Raw genomic sequence first — 20,074 nt, forward strand, 5'->3', positions numbered from 1 at the left:
ATGAAGTTGCATAAGAACATAACGTTTACATATGCCGCCTAAGGGTTACCAAAGAGAACCAAAGATATCTCGTCCACGAACAAGAACTCTGCATCCTGTCACTGTAGACACTTTCCCCTTTTGTACTTTGATTACCGGAAAAAAGCGGCGTTCTAAGTGTCGGTGACTGTCGACTCTCCTCGCTACGAGTTCGACAAACTGGTACCTACTTTGAACACTGACTTTTAATTGATTTGACTGTTTAATGTAGAACCTACTAGTCATGCTGCAACTCCAGTTAGCGCGTCAATCTGTGTAACCTCCTTCCCGTAACATAGCATAATTTGATTTATCAGCAAGTTATACAAAAAGTCTTTCCTGTTCCAGCGCCCCACGCTTTTACAATCAAATAATATTATAATTAAAAGCACATAGTTTTTAAACTTCAGCTCACAAATAGAGACAACTTGAACGATCCATAATTTATTTTTGGCTTTTACGTGCATTTATAAAAGCGTGTTTTATAGTGTTTTTTAAACTATTAATTTATTGTTATGTATTTATATTCCGCGTTTTGTTTAAGCCGTATATTGTATCGTTTTTCATAACAAAATGCGTAGATAATTTACACCTTAGTCTGTAACGTATACGCAAAGGTTCTTGAGCGAAACCAAAATCGACAATATCCACCTACACTCAAAAAAAATCTTTATTTATTAATTATATTATAAAGCAACATCTGCTGACGGTTTGTAATTGTCGATATTAATATATCTAGACTAACTTTCAATGTGGTACATGCAACTGGACAACTGTCACTGTACATTTGTAATCCTTATTACAAGAGCATAACGTCTATGGTTAGTTAAGACAGAGTATTGCTGTTAGTAGGTACGATGGGTACGATGTTGAACCTTAGGTTACCTTCCATCAATACTAATACTGAAAGACAATTTTTAAACTTATTGCATTACATGTGTCTAACAAAATTTCAATGAAATGGGTTGTGAATCTAATATTTAAAAAAATCACTATTTAAAAGGAGATGGTTGAAAAGGGTATAAAATATTTTAAAAAAAGAAAAAAAAAATTTTCACTACCGAGGATCGAACCCACGACGTCAGGGCTGCGTCCATCGTCTTACGCTAATATAACTGAGCTATTTAAGCGATAGAAAGGGTGGCGAAATATTAACTAACTTTCAATCTAGTACATGCATGGCGTTACGAGTCCTAAAATTCATTATATTCTTTTAAAGATTTATGTCTCAAAAGTGACACTTAACGCCATCTAACAGTGATCTCAAGGCAACAAGAAATTTGTAGTAACGCCATCTACATTTGCCGTGCTTGTAGGCGGTCGCATTTTTTTGTATGGGGTGGACATATCTACTAAATCCATAATCTCTGGTACAACCGTATTTCAATTAATTATTTGAAAGTGAATTGCTTTGTTGTTTGTTGTGTCTTACTTATGTTTGACAAACATGTATTTGAAAGTTTGAAAAGTGGGAGTACTTGTTATATATTATAAAATTCACTTATATGTTAATACTGTCTTTTGTGTTTTAACCCTACGTGTTACCCTAGCACACCTCGGACACTGGCGATCAAATATATGAAAGAGGCGCGTTCCTAGCACACAGTCTAAGCTCGTGTAGGTGAACGCGTACTATGCTTGTATGAGTGAAATATGACAGGTCGACTGTTCGCGTTTTTGACAGGCGGTAACTGTGAGGTTAACCGAGAGGGGGTGTGCGACACTTTCAGCGGACATACTGTACGATAGTACTCTTTATTATACTGTACCAATAGCGCAAAGGCTAGCGCCACAGAAAATGTATGTAATTTTTGGTTGACATGTATATTCGCTAGCATGTGCGTAACTTAGTTGCTGTGCATCTCATTCATCACTAATATTATAAATGGGAAAGTGTGTGTGTCTGTTTTTTTGTCCGTCTTTTACGGCAAAACGGAGCCATACGATAGTGCTCTTTATTATACTGTGACTCAGGACAGTAATGTTGTATGGTCTTCAATTGTTTGACTTTTTTTTTTAATACTACGTCGGTGGCAAGCAAGCATACGGTCCGCCTGATGGAAAGCGGTCACCGTAACCTATGAACGCATGCAACTCAAACAGTGTCACATGCGCGTTGCCACCCCATTAGAAACTTGTACATTCCCTTTTGCTGTGTTAAGTACACAGCAAAAAAGAGTGTACAAGTTCCAAGGAGGGTTCGGGTTGCCGACGACTTTAAAGGACAATAGACGGAACAAGTTATTTCCGTAAGTCCTCCCGTCATCAGCACCGCACCCTCGTTGAGCTCTGGCAGCCTTACTCACCGGCAGGAACACAACACACACGTTTAACGCCCAATATGAGCGTGCAACAGGTCTTACACCTATAGGAGCGGTTTGTAAGAAAGTACTTATTATATCGGGCACGCATTTCCTCTCTAGGTAAATAAACCCATAAGCTTGTAACTGGTCTAGTAAATCGTGGACGTAATCAAGAGCAGGCAGGAAGTGGTACAAGTTATGGGAGATTATAACTTTTAACAACTGTCATTCGATTAATAATCGTATTTCTAGTATTCAATTGTAAGGCGGTTAGTAATTAAAACAACGTCGGTAGCCGGCTTTATTTCTGTCCTTTTTATGTCATACCACCCTTTTTCCTCTAACAGGTGACGTATTTTTGTGTTTTTGTTATTTTTTTTTAATCTTGTCTTTGTATTATTCATTTTATTAATCTTTTTTTATTATAATATATGGGCTTACTCTTGGCCACAGACTAGCCAAAGGTAAAGACGTGGCCTACTATGGAGTGAGCTCGCCCAGAAGATGCCTGTTCACTCTACTATTTATTAGTCTTGTCTTTAAATATAGTATACTTAATTTGCATTATGAATATGAACTATTCTGATCATGATTAAAAGTATGTATGTATATATGTATAAGCTTTATTGTACATGAAGGAAATAAAAGAGAGTCAGTAATATACAATGTAGGCGGACTTATCCTTAAGGTCAAATTTACAGTCAAATTGGCCGTTTTGATTGCTCAATTTGCCAAATCTTAAGAACATTGATACACTATAATAGTACCTACTGAAAAATGTTAAATAACAAAAAGTGCGAGAGTTTATCGTATAACCTAACATTTAAATAATAACAAAAATTAATGATAACAGTATTTTATTTATTGTTAATTCATTTAAAAAAAAAACTAATCCGCTACCAACTCATACTCTTACACCACAACATAATCACAGCGTACATTCCAAAACAGCAGGTGCTATCGGTACCCCACAAACTTAATTTACAACCTTATTCCCTACACATACGCCTCATTTTTCAATGCTATTTCTGTTAACTTTGTACAGCCGTCAATTATATTAGAGCGGCTGAAGTGCTCAAAAAATGTATACACTTGATAATAGAGAAGTGCTATATTTGGTTGCTCTTATTTATAAATGGCGATTGTACTGAAGTAGTTCCATGCGGGGTTCACTAGTTCGATAAACAGTTCATCAGTGCGTCCCTGTTGCACTCACAATTAGTGCGAAAAGGACGGCCTGACGTGTTAGACTTTAAACCCTTGTTGAGTGAAATAAATAAGTTTCCGGGATCGCAAATTTCATGTAGGTACCTATTTTTAATATTTTGAAATACCTAATCGCTTTTAAAATAATTTCTTTGGTGCAAAAACCACTATTTTGATCTAAAAACTTACATTTCTGAACCAATGGCATCTTGAGTTATTGAAAATACCCTGTCGCTTACATCTTTCTAACATTATCAAGGCTTATCGTGGGACTTGGATTTTGTCCCTTTTTCTACTCATTTGTAATGTATTTTATGTTTTGATGCGTATCGCGTATCTCTGGTATTTTATGTTTTCCTGCCGGCCTAGCCAAGGTGACAATCGTTGACGCTACGTGCCGAAACGCAGTCTGGCTCTGTCGCGCCACTACATAAGAAAGGGAGAGATAGCGATGAAGCGTAATCGATTGTGACGTTGGTTTGGTTAGGATAGCTTTCTTGGGTTAAAAAAAAATAACTTTTTTGAGCTGTGATTCTGAGTACTCGTTAGCATTCTAAATACGTATGTAGAAAATGGGCTCCCTGTATTTAGCATAACTTTAATTGTCCGAAACGATTTTCGCATAACAGACTTCGCATAATCGATTTTTGACGAATGTTAATTTGGTAGAAAACTTATTTGTCATAATCTAACATATTACGAATATTACTTTGTCTGTATAGTTTTTAAGAATAAAATTGATTCGCATAATTGTATTTGGCATTTTTCTTAATATCAGAATATTCACCCATACTAAACGTTGTCAAGAGAGTCGGTTTGGTTAGGTTTAGAACTGCGACCTCAAATACAACATTTTGTCAAGAATTTAGGTTAGGGTAGGTTATAACTGCAACAATAATGTAACAGTATTACCTATAATAAAAATTCTGCATGGTAAATTTCGACTAAACCATGTTATACAGAAATAATTTATGCATAAAAACCATTCAGCGAATAACCATTATGCATGAAATATATTCGGACAAACAAAAATATGCTTAGACAAATTATGCGCAACTATAATATGCCATAACAGATTATGCGAAAGTGAATTATGCCAATATAGGTTATGCCAAAAATAATTTTTGATTGTAAAATTATGCCAAAACAAGGGGAACCGTAGAAAACATACATGTGGCAAGGAATATACAGTACAAAGGCTAACTTATTCCTTTACAAACAAAACAAACAAAGGTTAACAAAAAAAATAAAAGTGCAAAGGTTAACTTAATTCTTTTGTGTAGGTGAAATGCTAATATTTTAGAAAGATCTTGCGTTCTTGTCACCTACTAACTACATACTATGTGTGAGCGCTTGGGCTCGTTGGGTGGACGACATCCGGAAAATTGCGGGCCACAACTGGTGACCGGGACAAGTGGCGTACTAGAAGAGAGGCCTATGCTCAGCAGTGGGCGATGAAGGGCTGATATGATGATGATGATGATGTGTGAGAGAAAACTACACACAGTTACCATCCATATTAATAATATTGTTGGGGAAAGTGTGTGTCTGTTTGTTGGTCCGTCCTTCACGGCAAAGCGGAGCAACGAATTGTCGTGACTCGTGATTTTATAAGCGGAGATAGTTGAAGGGATGGAGAGTCACGTAGGTTACTTTTTGTCCCTTTCTAATGCGAGCGAAGCCGCGGACAAAAGCTAGTTTATTATAAATTCGATAACTAAGCTAGTGAGTATAAGTTCTAAGAACACCTAATAAATATCAGAATTTGTAAGAACTATCTTATCAAACTCTTTTTTAGGGTTCCGTAGTCAACTAGGAACCCTTATAGTTTCGCCATGTCTGTCTGTCCGTCCGTCCGTCCGTCCGTCCGTCCGCGGATAATCTCAATCAATCACGCCAACAAAGTGCAAAAATAAAAAATGGAAAAAAATGTTTTATTAGGGTAGGTACCCTACATGTAAAGTGGGGGCTGATATTTTTTTTCATTTCAACCCCAACGTGTGATATATTGTTGGATAGGTATTTAAAAATGAATAAGGGTTTACTAAAATCGTTTTTTGATAATATTAATATTTTCGGAAATAATCGCTCCTAAAGGAAAAAAAAGTGCGTCCCCCCCTCTAACTTTTGAACCATATGTTTAAAAAATATGAAAAAAATCACAAAAGTAGAACGTTATAAATACTTTCTAGGAAAATTGTTTTGAACTTGATAGGTTCAGTAGTTTTTGAGAAAAATACGAAAAACTACGGAACCCTACACTGAGCGTGGCCCGACACGCTCTTGGCCGGTTTTTTTAATTAGGCTAAATGGTGTCCCACTGCTGGGCAAAGGCCTTCCCTTCCTTTCTCCACTCCTCACAATTTCATGCCCGCTCTCGTCAGTCACTGCAAAATACATCGTGGTTGTCCCGCCATCTCTTCTTTGGTCGTCAAACTCTGTATTTTTTTTTTGCTTTGTTACTTTTTGATTTTGACCTCTAGAGGTCATATAACCTATAACCAGTGGACGATTAAGACGATTCGAATGACATATCGTTTGTCAAATTCTAAATAGTACTTTAGAAGTTATGAGGGAAGGGAACAGATGTTGTTTGCCCTGTGTCAATCGATATTAACATATTGCATTTCATCTTGGGGTGGCACAGCTAAAACCACTCTATTAAACTTAGAAAGAGCCCAGCGAGCGGTGCTAAAAGTAGCTACTTCCCGACCTTTTTTATACCCTACAGATCTTCTTTATCAATCATGTCAAGTACTAACTGTTCGTCAATTGTTTATTTTAAGCGCAACATTAAAGCAGCATGGCCGAATATCCTTCAACACAGATTATAATAACAAAAGGCGGAAAGATATCGTTTGTATTCAAACCGTACATAGAAAACACGTTTTCTCATCTAGATTTTTCGTCTTTCTGGGGCCATTTCTGTACAACAGGTTAAATGCAAAATTAGACTTATATCCACTTAGCTATGTTTGTTGTAAAAGTGCTCTACGACGAGGCCTGCAAAATATGACGTACGATGATACAGAAAAGTTACTTATGGTTGTAAAATAATTACCTATTGAATATACAATGAATATATATGTAATGTAATAGTTCGGAATCTACGAAAATAAGTCTTGTGTTTATTTTCTTATAAGTTTTATTTTAGTGAATAATTAAAAAATAAATCACTAATTTAGTCCTTCCTCTGCCTGAAACACAGGAACTATCCTAGCTCAGGCATTTGTATAAAACATCTCTTATATGTATAACAATTCTTAGCCTTTAAGAACAATCACTGTACAATTATGTTTTTATTAATAAATTATTTGTATTTATTTGTATTTGTATTTGTTGTAAATCATAACCCTCCTTTTGCGTTGCCGTAGTCGGATAAAAAAAAACCCCTTCCACACTGTATTTGTATAGTGCGTGCAGAATTAGCTTGGGTCGATTAAACCTAGGCTTTTGTAGCAGTTACTCGACCACTATAGTCCAACAGCGCTATTTACTCACTAATTACATGCGACCACTAGTCTCGGAGGAAATTATCCGATAAACGTCTAACTGTTAGACAAGCCGGCCTATACTCGCCGCAATATTAACTGGCCACTGAAGACATATTGCTATCTCTTTCATGCTAATGGAGACGCAGTCAGATGGAAAGGGATAGTACTATAACATCAGTCGCCACTTGGTAAGTTTAGCCGAAGTGACAATCGCTGACGCTACGCGATCAAAACGCAGTCTGGATTCGCGCAACTACATAAGAGGGTATTTCTGATTTTTGCGAGAAGAATCACCAAAAATATTTTTTCTACTAGTCGATTGTAATCTGTCAATTAGGATACCACAGACTAAACTATAAGTGCTAACTTTTCAGTGTTGGATACTCTATGGCAGTTCCGACTCAATTATAATAAGCTCATTATAGTTGACTTTAGTTAACTGTAATAATTTCAAAAATAGAACTTCATACAATTTATATACTAACTTGCGATACCTGGCAAATTTTCCTGCATCTGAAACACATTTTTTTTATCTGTCGCGTTATCGGCCAATCAGAGACGGTTATTACAAACAATTGGTTGCTAGGTAATTCGATGTTGATAAAACGGTGAACGACTCTATTAACATTAATTTTAACTTGCATGAATGATGATATTTCCGTCCATTGATGATGAAGATGATGACTCGTAGAAAAAGTATTGTATACAATAGTGATATAATTAAGCTTTTCACTCTCATACCGTACTATTAGACCACTCAGCAAGCTTCGTGGCCTACACCTGGTACTCGACTGAAAAGCTTTGTATTATATCACGATTGTATAAAATACTATTTTCTATATTATGAAGATTATGATTTTCCTACTTAAAATCACGAGCCCTTTCGATCTAGGACAAAAAACAAGAGACAAAATAATGGTCCCAAAATTTAATATTATTTTGCATACTTTCTACTTTGTAACCACTGTACAAAGTGTTTGAAGAAATTAAAATTTTGAAAAAAAAACCCAGACCGCGACATAGGAGACCGATTTTCATGAAACACTCCCGACTAACTCAGCTTTCAGACAAAAAAAACTAACTCTAAATCGGTTCATCCGTTCGGTAGCTACGACGCCACAGACAGACACACACAGACAGACAGACAGACAGACATACAGACAGACAGACAGACAGACAGACAGACAGATAGACAGACATACAGACATACAGACATACAGACATACAGACAGACAGACAGACAGACAGACAGACAGACAGACAGACAGACACGTCAAACTTATAACACCCCGTCGTTTTTGCGTCGGGGGTTAAAAATGGTAACGAAGTGAAAAAAATCAATTTGTGACGCTTTTCTTCACTAAAAAAGGATCGAAAGGGTTCGTGATTCTGAGTAAGAAAAACATCTATAAAAAAAAAGCTTTTGTATCTTTTCTCGCGAAAATGCCGAAGAGGGATAGAGAGAGCTAGTGATACGTTTACGAAGCGTTAGCGATTGACGTTGGCTAGGTACTTAGGACCAGTTAGGTTAGCTGGATAAACAGGGTTCCATTGATGCTAGGTCATTTATCGATGTAATCATAGATCTAGAATGACGCTATACATAAACGCTATTTGAAAGTATCCATACTGATATTTTAAATGGGAAGTAAAAAAAAAAAGGGAAAGTGTGTGTGTGTTTTAGTTTGTGCGCCTTCCACGGCAAAACGGAGCGACGAATTGACGTGATTTTTGAAGTGGAGATAGTTGAAGGTATGGAGAGTGACATAAGCCACTTTTTATCTCTTTCTGACCCCCCACTTTCCTAAAAGGGGGGGGTCGAAATGTGTGAGTCATTCCGAAATTTTGGAATTTAACGCGAGTGAAGCTGCGGGCAAAAGCTGGTAAAATGATATTTTTAAGTTTCTAATGAGACGGCAACGCGCTTGTGACACCCCTTGAGTTGCAGGCGTCCATAGGTTACGGTGTCCGCTTTTCAGCAGGCGAACCGTATACCTATTTGCCACCGATGTGGTATAAAAAAATACGGAAATTCTTCGAGATGTGAATTATTATTTCACTTCCACCCTTAATATGATTTTATTTAGGCAGCGCCTGTTGAATTAATGTTAGCAATTTGCTCAAATTGAATTATTATTGCTTTTTATCTTCATCAGGCGTCATCCAAATTCCCAGTTCTAGTAAAGCTGGTATTAATATAAATAGAAAACGATATTCAGGTTCTAGTTAATTTTAACTGCTCTATACGAAGAATCCCGGATTACGGCTACTCGAGAAAAGCTGCTCATAATTATACACTACACACCGACAGTTAGGACGACTAATAAAAAAATATACTGAGAGTGAAAATGTTATGAAGCTTTTAAGTTTTATCATGATATTGTTTAAAATAATAATGTGCGAAATGTCATTTGATATTTGCCAGTCGCTTTTCGGTGAAGGAAAACATCGTGACTCGTGAGGAAACCGGACTAATTCCAATAAGGTCTAGTTTGTTACCCTTCGGGTTGGAAGGTCAGATGGCAGTCGCTTTTGTAAAAACTATTGCCTACGCCATATCTTGGGATTAGTTGTCAAAGCGGACCCCAGGCTCCATGAGCCGTGGCAAATGCCGGGATAACGCAAGGAGGATGATGATGATTGTTTAAAATAATCATAGGTACGCGTACATCAATAAATTTAAAAGTGGAAAAACTCTTGTTCTTACGGTAGATGTCGCTACAAGTACCTACCATTGACCAATATGTTGGTAATTTTAGCTGGCTTGGTTGAAGCCTTGGTGGATCAGTTGGCAGAGCGCAGGAGTTTGGATTTGCAGTTGTTTGTTTACTCTGTCAGGTCAACTCGAAGTCACACAAGAAAAAAAAAATCTAATACCTACAAACGAGAATCATCCTCCTGCCGGCATTTGCCACGGCTCATGGGAGCCTGGGGTCCGCTTTGACAACTAATCCCAAGATTTGGCATAGGCACTAGCTTTTACGAAAGCGACTGCCATCTGACCTTCAAACCCGAAGGGTAAACTAGACCTTATTGGAATTAGTCCGGTTTCTTCACGATGTTTTCCTTCACCGAAAAGCGACTGGCAAAATTATCAAATGACATTTCGCACATAAATTCCGAAAAACTCTTTCTGTGCGAGCCGGGGTTCGAACCCGCGACCTTCGGAACGAAAGTCGCACGTACATACTGCTAGGCTACCAGCGCTTCACAATACCTTCAAACGAGCAATCGAGTCAATATAACGCCGTTGCTTGCGTGGGCGACGGTCGCGCGATGGTCGCGCGGTCGCGCGATGCGACGCATACGAAATCAAACCTTATCGATATGGAAGTATGAGACGCGACGGCGACGATCGCGCGACGGTCGCGCGACCGTCGCCCACGCAAGACACGGCGTAAGGAATAAATAAATGAAATGAAATCCTTGTATATTGATTTATTTATATATCTCGACGATCTTGAAAACAGCACTAACGATTTCGCTGAAATTTGTTATGTGGGGGTTTTGGGGGGTAAAAAATTGATCTAGTATAGTCTTAAGTCACGGGAAACGCGAATTTTCGAGTTTTCATGTCAGTCATCTAAAAACACGATAAAATAAAATAGAATTCCGAACGAAACTCGGTAGCTCAGGCCCCGTAGCCGAATGGCATTTCTGCAACGCGAAACGAAAACGAAACGCCGCGAAAAGTAGTCTGGCTCTGTCGCGCCAATACGTAAGAGCGATGAGCAGTGCGTCCCCCCTCTAACTTTTGAACCATATGTTTAAAAAATATGAAAAAAATCACAAAAGTAGAACTTTATAAACACTTTCTAGGAAAATTGTTTTGAACTTGATAGGTTCAGTAGTTTTTTTTTTGCCATTTTTTTATTTTATCTTTTTTAGGGAATTTTAGATCGATTGTACTCAGAATCACGAGGACTTTCAATCTCACTGGGAGACAAAAAGTGTCCCAGAATTTCCATACATTTTTGTTCCTTTCATCTTTTGTCACCCCACACAACATGTACGGAAAATGGTAACAAAATAAGAAAAAATCGTATGGGACAATTTTTTTAAACTACTAGGATTGAAAAAGCTAGTGATTCTGAATAGAAACAGCATATATTTTTTCAAAAATATCACATTTCATAAAAGTGGCAAAAAAAAAGAAATGCTCTGATAGAGATAGATATATACGTTTCGTTTCGTGAGCGTTACGTGAGCTTTTGTGCCATTCGGCTACGCACGCAGGTACAGTCAACCAATTTGAATTCGAACCTTTGCTATGTGACTTCTTATGGCAAATAGAACATGGTTTAAATGAGACAGGGTTCTAGAGTGGCCTAGGATTCAAATTGGTTGACCGTACTTGGTAGGTACTTATCTGCTTATTTGTCATCTTCATCAGCAGTATGTCCCCCCTCTCCTATTCCTCGTGTGTTATCTGAAACTAATCCGGGACGCGGAAAACTTGCTCGCAATTCCGTACTTTCACTATAATATTTTAAACCTTTGTCCTGTTCACTTTAGTAACAGTATAATAAAGAGCAGTATCGTACAGTATGGCCACTCCCGTTCCCCGCTGAAAGAGCCGCCTACTCTCGGTTACCTCACAGTTACCGCCTGTCAAAAAAGCGACCAGTTGACCTGTCATATCGCACTCATGCAAGCATCGTACGCGTTCACCTACACGAGCTTAAACTGTGTGCGTAGGAACGCGTCTCTTTCGTGTGCTTTAAGTGCTTTCCTCTCTTAATCTGGATATTTTTACAAAAACGCTTTCCTAGTCAAAGGATAGAGACCTGGGTGGCTAGCCGAATGGCACAATCGCTCACGAAACGCTCACGAAACGAAGCGCTAGTAGATATCTATCTCTATCGCGCTTGCGTATTGGCGCGACAGAGCCAGCGGCGTATCGCTTTCGTTTGGCGTCGGAGAAATGCCATTCGGCTACGGGGCCTGTGTTAGCTGTGACAGGGGTGAGTTGTGACATAGTCGATTTTTGAGAACTTATTAAGTGACAGCAAGTTCGCAATAGCGCGCTTGCTAGATCGAGACTTGGACCATAGATTTAATATAAGAATATCATACCATTTCTTCGGTTACCGCGATAGTTACTCATGAAATACAACTATGGAAACTGATTAAATCGCGTATAATGAATTTACGTTCGACGTTTCGAACTCTTTACAGCGTTCGTGGTCAACGGGTGACTGAGGAAAAAAAAGAACCTGCCTTAGAACCTGCCTTATTTGTGGTAATGGTTCGTTAATATTTCTTGTATGTGGGTAGCTTTTGCACATTGTAATTTTTTTTCCTCAGTCACCCGTTGACCACGAACGCTGTAAAGAGTTCGAAACATCGAACGTAAATTCATTATACGCGATTTAATCCGTTTCCATTGTTTTATTTCATGAATATCATACCATCCCATACATTAAAATACCTTCAAACGAGCAATCCTTGTATATTGATTTATTTATATATCTCAACGATCTTGAAAACAGCACTAACGATTTCGCTGAAATTTGTTATGTGGGGGTGTAAAAAATTGATCTAGTATAGTCTTAGGTCATGGGAAACGCGAAATTTCGAGTTTTCATATCAGTCATCTAAAAACACGATAAAATAAAATAGAATTCCGAACGAAACTCGGTAGCTCAGGCCCCGTAGCCGAATGGCATTTCTGCAACGCGAAACGAAAACGAAACGCCGCGAAAAGTAGTCTGGCTCTGTCGCGCCAATACGTAAGTGCGATGAGAATTTTTTTTTTTTAGGTCGATTGTACTCAGAATCACGAGGACTTTCAATCTCACTGGGAGACAAAAACAACCTGTATAAGCATGAAATGGTATCTTCAGATCTGTTTTATCTAACTCAAAATAAAACCTCCAAATATAAAGAAGAATTAGGTACGTAAGTCTACATTGTACGGAAATAGCTACTTAAATGTAAACGGAAGGAAAACTACACATTTATCTTTTCCCCTTTCTTACTGCAGAGGAATCTGGGAAGAGGAAACGAAACGGCATTAAGGAATTTCAAATCAGACTCCTTGGAAGTGATACTATGAGTTTTCGATCTAGTTTTTTTCGAGTTGGCATTTTTTTATAAAATATTTGACAAATTGCAACAAAAGAAGATCGAGTATAGGTATAGAGAGTTACTGTCAGAGTACTGTTACGTTTAGTCATCTCTCCATAAAGGATTACAATTATTGAATCTCAGTTTTAATTATTAGGCACATGTTATACTTGATAAGTGTAAATTGACAAATATCAAAGAGGTTCGAGTATTATACAAGGTGCTCGCGAGGAACCCATATAACTTTAACGGCATATTCTTGGTCACATTTTAAGACTAAAATGTCATATAAACTGTTCTAGATTTCGTCTAGTTTCAGACTTATTGCCAATTTAAAAAAAACATTTCCGTATTGTTACTCAGTAGAAAAGGTTTCTTAACGGCGCTGATGCGCAATTGTGGAGCATTCTCACAGTAGTCATTGATAGATGTCAAAATGTGACAAGAAAAACTTCCAAATAATTTGGTTTTTAGAAAAATAAATGAAGTAACTCATTTTAATTGCCAACTTTATGGATAAAAAAGTTTTTATGTGAAAATACGTCCAAAAAAGTAAAAAAAAAAATTTTTTTTTGGCGAAATATTTTAAAATTCATATAACATTTTTTCTTTCTTTTTGCCTCCGAAACGCGTGGTTCAAGTTATGCGGGTTCCTCGCGAGCACCTTGTACAGAGAATTACTGTCGAAGGAAAATTTGTTATTACAGTGCATTAGACTGCCGTCTCGTGACACAGGCTTAAAACTTTTCAACCTCAGTTTTGACAAATTGGCCCATATTCTTAGCTTGATATGTGTTAAAATGTCAAATATTAATATTAGCGCCATCTATCTGAGCGTACCCCAAAGGTTTAATGTCATCTAGGTACGTTTTTTTCTTAGACTTTATCTGTCTATACGGAGTTATATAATGTCTTTTCAAATATCGATATTGGCGCCATCTAGTTGACCCAATTTTCAAACTAAATTGCATATTCTTATAGACCACTAGTAGCCCTTCAGTCATACTTCCTTCCTAAGACCATAAAATGCTGCAGAGAATTCCCGTCTTCTGCAATAGCTTCATATGATTTATTTTTACTCCACCGCACATAATACGGGTTAAGACTAGGTTTGCCAAATAGTCGGGATCCAGCGAGATTCTACTGATTTTTCGCATATCATATCATATCTTTCTTTACTGCAACCATGTTCGTATTACATAGGATGGTATTCAAATATTATAAGGTAGGTACATGATACCCTGTTCGGGCATGGCAATAATCTTAATAACCACAAAAATAAATTTTGAAAAAACCCCCGACCGCGACATAGTAGACCGATTTTCATGAAACATGGCTAAGAACACTCCCGACTAACTCAGCTTTCAAACAAAAAAAAACTAAATCGATTCATCCGTTCGGGAGCTACGATGCCACAGACAGACACAGACAGACAGAGAGACAGACACGTCAAACTTATAACTCCCCGTCGTTTTTGCGTTGGGGGTTACAAATATGTCTCACGTATGCGATAGATGACATGCATGCTACTGGGCCTCTCGACAACTGGGCAAACTTTGCATAGTAACTTTTGAGGTCATAACAGGGGCGGCTCACTCCGCGTTTCTATCGCCGCGCTGCAAGTACATGTTTGCGGCCGCGAGTTCGCGGCCTAATCAGGGGTGGCGCGCGTTCTCACGGAACGCACGTTCGCACGTTCTATTGTTACTTTACGTTGCGAGTTTTTTTAAGGTTCTTATGCGATGTCCCCTTGTGAAATGGCTAATAATGCTTAGTTAAATAGATATCATGAATAAAACAAATACCATAGGATATTTTTTACACAGATCTACTATTAATAAGCACCCCGGAAAGGTTCAATAAGGCTTGTGATGTTGGAATTTAAACAAAAATATATAAATACTATAGATATAACTAGAAAGTACCCAAGATTTGAATATAATAGTATAATATTTTATCTGAGTAGCAATTCGTTTTAATCCATAGGCAACCCTATCGCCGGGCCCTGCGCACGTGCGGCTCGTTTCTTTGTAAGAATTTTGTAGGCATTTAAAAAGGCGGCATGTCGTGAACATCAAAGCAGTGGGCCTTCTGTACTTGTACTATTATATATTCTGTGGTCATAATGAACAACTTTTATTACGGGACTAACGCCGAAATCGCGAAAAAAAATAGTCTGTTCCATAGAAATGAGCAGCGTCATGACAGTCGAAATGTAAGAAACACCCATCTTTTTCAGCATTGGTCCCATAATAAAAGTCGTTCATTATGACCTCAAAAGTCTCTATGCAAATTTGAACGGTTGTTTTAAAAAATCATCGTGTGTATGTTGAACAATTAAGGGGAACTTAACCCCCCGTGTCTTACACTACATTCAAGGCCATACCCATCAGACACTACATCACCCCATTTAACAAATATTAGTTTGACTAGTATACCAATGCCTAGAATCATGTTACTTTTATTATTTAGAAATATATGATGAACTTATGTCGACACACCGTTTATAAAAGATACCGGTTTGATCTCAAAATATACGTTGAAATACCTCCATAATCGTAGCATAATTATTTAGTACACATCTCAGTTCGCTAAGGATTCTCCTTAAAACCTAAAGCAATTTATCAGAATAAAAATAGAATCGTAAATTAGCATTTATTTTCAATGTACTAAAAGAAAGATCCATCCATCCTTATTAAAAATTAACCTACCTAATGTAATTGTTGAAAATAGAAGCAAGTAAATTGCTCAACAAATCCTTTAGTTTCATTACTTTGGAAAAAACCTGTTTTCATTGAGTTATGGTAAGCTTTATCCGTTCCTTGTTGTCTTTCTACATTGAAACTGGTTTGCTATAGATAGAGCTTGTCTCAGACGCATGCACTTGAATTTGCGTAGTTATTACCATTTGACATGTACGTCATTTAGTTTCTGTATTTGATAGTACAATTATTGACCTACTCGTACTCATCAGTATATTATAAGGGAATAAAATGAAGTAGGTTTTTACAGCAAGCAAGGTTTTGTACCTACTTTTAGGGTTCCGTAGTCAACTAGGAACCCTTATAGTTTCGCCATGTCTGTCTGTCTGTCCGTCCGTCCGTCCGTCCGTCCGTCCGTCCGTCCGTCCGTCCGTCCGTCCGTCCGTCCGTCCGTCCGTCCGTCCGTCCGCGGATAATCTCAGTAACCGTTAGCACTAGACAGCTGAAATTTGGTACCAATATGTATATTAATCACGCCAACAAAGTTCAAAAATAAAAAATGGAAAAAAATGTTTTATTGGGGTACCCCCCCTACATGTAAAGTGGGGGATGATTTTTTTTTTATTCCAACCCCAACGTATGATATATTTTTAGATAGGTATTTAAAAATGAATAAGGGTTTACTAAGATCGTTTTTTGATAATATTAATATTTTTGGAAATAATCGCTCCTAAAGGAAAAAAAATGCTTCCCCCCCTCTAACTTTTGAACCATATGTTTAAAAAATATGAAAAAAATCACAAATGTAGAACTTTATAAAAACTTTCTAGGAAACTTGTTTTGAACTTGATAGGTTCAGTAGTTTTTGAGAAAAATACGGAAAACTACGGAACCCTACACTGAGCGTGGCCCGACACGTTCTTGGCCGGTTTTTTACTTTTAATTTTTATTTATTTTGAACTTCACTATCAGTCTCATAAAAATAACTATAACAATGCATGTGCTCAAAAAGTGCGTTTACAATGCATGTGCTCGAAAAGTACGTTTTTTACGAAGCAAAATCGTGCAGCAAGTAGTAGGTACTTTTAAAGTAGTACTTTTCCATACTAGTTCTTTTTACTTTAAATTTTGAACTTCACTATCACTCCCATAAAAATAGCTATAACAATGTATGTGCTCGAAAAGTGCGTTTTCTATAAAACAAAATCATGCGGAAAAGTACTACTTTCCGATTTTAAACTCGTGCGGAAAGTAGCACTTTTCCGTACTAGTGCTTTTTACTTTTTTTTAAATTTGTTACTTCTCTATCAGTCCCATAAAAATAGCACTGTATGTGCTCGAAAAGTGCGTTTTCTATGAAGCAAAATCGTGCGGAAAGTACTTTTCCGCACTAGTGCTTTTTACTTTTAATTTTTCTTTAAATTTTGAACTTCACTATTAGTCCCATAAAAATAGTTATTAGAATGTATGTGCTCGAAAAGTGCGTTTTCTATGAAGCAAAATTGTGCGGAAAGAAGTAGGTACTTTTCCACAATATTCACTGGTGCTTTTAATATTTTTTTTTATTTTGCTTTTAACTTTAACTTAACTGATGACTGGGACTGATAGTGAAGTTAAACTTAACTTTAACTTCACTATCAGTCCCATAAAAATCGTGTGGAAAGTAATACTTTTCCGCACTAGTGCTTTTTAATTTTCAATTATTTTATTTTATTTTGAACTTTACTATTATAAGTCCCATAAAACCAATGTCTTTCAAATTCGAAAATTGTACTAACATTCCAATTTTATTTAAATTTTGAAGGCCACCATCCGTCCCAGAAAAATCGTTCGGAAAGTTGTACATTTTCGCACTAGGGTTTTGTACTTTTTTTTTTAAATTATGAACTTCGCTATCAGTCCCGTAAAAATAGCTATTATAATGTATGTGCTCGGAAAGTGCGATTTATATGTAGCAACATTGTGCGGAAAGTAGTACTTTTCCGCACTAGCGCTTTTTACTTTTCAAATGTTTTTAAATTTTGAACTTCACTATACGTCCCAGAAAAATCGTGTGGAAAGTAGTACTTTTTCAAACTAGTGCTTTTTACTTTAATTTTTTTTTTATTATGAACTTCGCTATGAGTCTCATAAAAATAGCTATTATAATGTATGTGTGCTCGAGAAGTGCGTTTCCTATGAAACAAAATCGTGCGGAAAGTAATACTTTTCCACACTAGTGCTTTTTACTTTTCTTTTTTTTTACATTTTGAACTTCACTATCCGTCCCCGGAAAATCGTGCGGAAAGTAGTACTTTTCCGCACTAGTGTTTTTTACTTTTAATTTTGAACTTCACTATCAGTCCCATAAAAATAGCTATTACAAAAGTGCGTTTTCTATAAAGTAAGATCGTGCGGAAAGTAGAGTACTTTTTGGCACTGGTACTTTTTACTTTTAATTTTTTATTTTATTTAGGACTTCACTATCAGTCCCATAAAAATAGCTATTACAATGTATGTGCTCGAAAAGTGCGTATTCTATGAAGCAAAATTGTGCGGATAGTAGTACCTACTTTTCCGCACTAGTCACTAGTGCTTTTTACTTTTAATTTTTTTTAAATTTTGAACTTCACTATCTATCCCAGAAAAATCGTGCGGAAAGTAGTACTTTTCCGTACTAGTGCTTTTTACTTTTTTTTAAATTTGTTACTTCTCTATCAGTCCCATAAAAATAGCACTGTATGTGCTCGAAAAGTGCGTTTTCTATGAAGCAAAATCGTGCGGAAAGTACTTTTCCGCACTAGTGCTTTTTACTTTTCATTTTTCTTTAAATTTTGAACTTCACTATTAGTCCCATAAAAATAGTTATTAGAATGTATGTGCTCGAAAAGTGCGTTTTCTATGAAGCAAAATTGTGCGGAAAGAAGTAGGTACTTTTCCACAATATTCACTGGTGCTTTTAACATTTTTTTTTATTTTGCTTTTAACTTTAACTTAACTGATGACTGGGACTGATAGTGAAGTTAAACTTAACTTTAACTTCACTATCAGTCCCATAAAAATCGTGTGGAAAGTAATACTTTTCCGCATTAGTGCTTTTTAATTTTCAATTATTTTATTTTATTTTGAACTTTACTATTATAAGTCCCATAAAACCAATGTCTTTCAAATTCGAAAATTGTACTAACATAACTTTTAATTTTAATAATTACTAAAGTATTTTGTCTTATTATGTTTTTTTATTTACTCGCACAATGCAAAGTAAAGCATTGTTTGAAAACTTTGAAACATGTGCGCAAAGATGATTTCCGAAATTCCGACTCGTATCGGCTTATATGACACTCATCAGAAATCACCTACTTTCCGCACTTGTTGCATAAATAGCTATTTTGACATTTTTAACAAAGCCCAATTGAGAAGATGTTTTCAATTATCTAATCGTAAGATATCGATATAATTATTTGCTTTGTTCTTTCACAATATTTTTTTTAGTTAGTTCTTTACTAAAATTTGCTCTCGAGTATGAGCGTCTTTGCTGAGATGGTCCGACGGCCAAACAAAAGGTTGATCTTTAAAAAGCTAAAACTAGAATTGTTCGGAAACGCACAGGTAAGATAGATAAACAATAGAACGACCCGGCGCGCGCTACGAATGCATTCAATGCCAAAACACACTATGATAATTCAGGTCAGTTATGTTTTAAATTTTAGTGTAAGGTTTTAAAGTCCAATATTGTTTGAATCGACATAAAACTACGTTATTTGAATCGACATAAACTTGTTTAGAGACGATACGTATGAGCTTGTACTCGCTATGGTTATTCAATAATAAGTTGAATTTCAATGTGCGCAGAGATTAAAGTTGCTTAAACGGTTTAATAATTAAAATGATAGGGTAACCTTTAAGACTGGGTTTGGTTTTCGTTAGAGGTTATTTAAGTTAACTGTATCAGATAGGCTTACCCTATCAAACAGTCACCCTTACAAAAGGTTACCATTATGGTTGGGGTTTTTAAAACAACTTCTAAAATAAGCCTATGAAAAACCCCGGTTATGGTAAGCGGTTCCGGTCCCTGCTTTGGAAGTCACAAAGGATTTTCTACAAACCAGACGTGCAATTCGCAAAAGTAGCCCCTTCTGAGTTATTAATGGACCGATTTATCTTAAGCTTCTGATAAGGTATATCACTTAATACGGAAAGGTCAAAGTATATTGGTAATAAGTATTTAAGCGTTAAGGTTCTCTTTAAAGAATTAAGGGGCGGTTCTGTGCCCGTGAGCGTATATAATTTAATCTACCCGTTA

At 36.7% G+C, this 20,074-nt stretch overlaps 1 protein-coding gene across 1 annotated transcript in view; it reads left to right on the plus strand.

Annotated features, from left to right (window-relative positions):
* LOC125237067 (irregular chiasm C-roughest protein-like) overlaps nt 1–20,074 on the plus strand; it is a 245,446-nt gene that overhangs the window by 89,801 nt on the left and 135,571 nt on the right. The gene's annotated exons all lie outside the window — the stretch shown is intronic.

Source organism: Leguminivora glycinivorella, chromosome 20 (assembly GCF_023078275.1).
Source record: "Leguminivora glycinivorella isolate SPB_JAAS2020 chromosome 20, LegGlyc_1.1, whole genome shotgun sequence".
In the NCBI taxonomy this organism is placed as follows: Eukaryota; Metazoa; Arthropoda; class Insecta; order Lepidoptera; family Tortricidae; genus Leguminivora; species Leguminivora glycinivorella.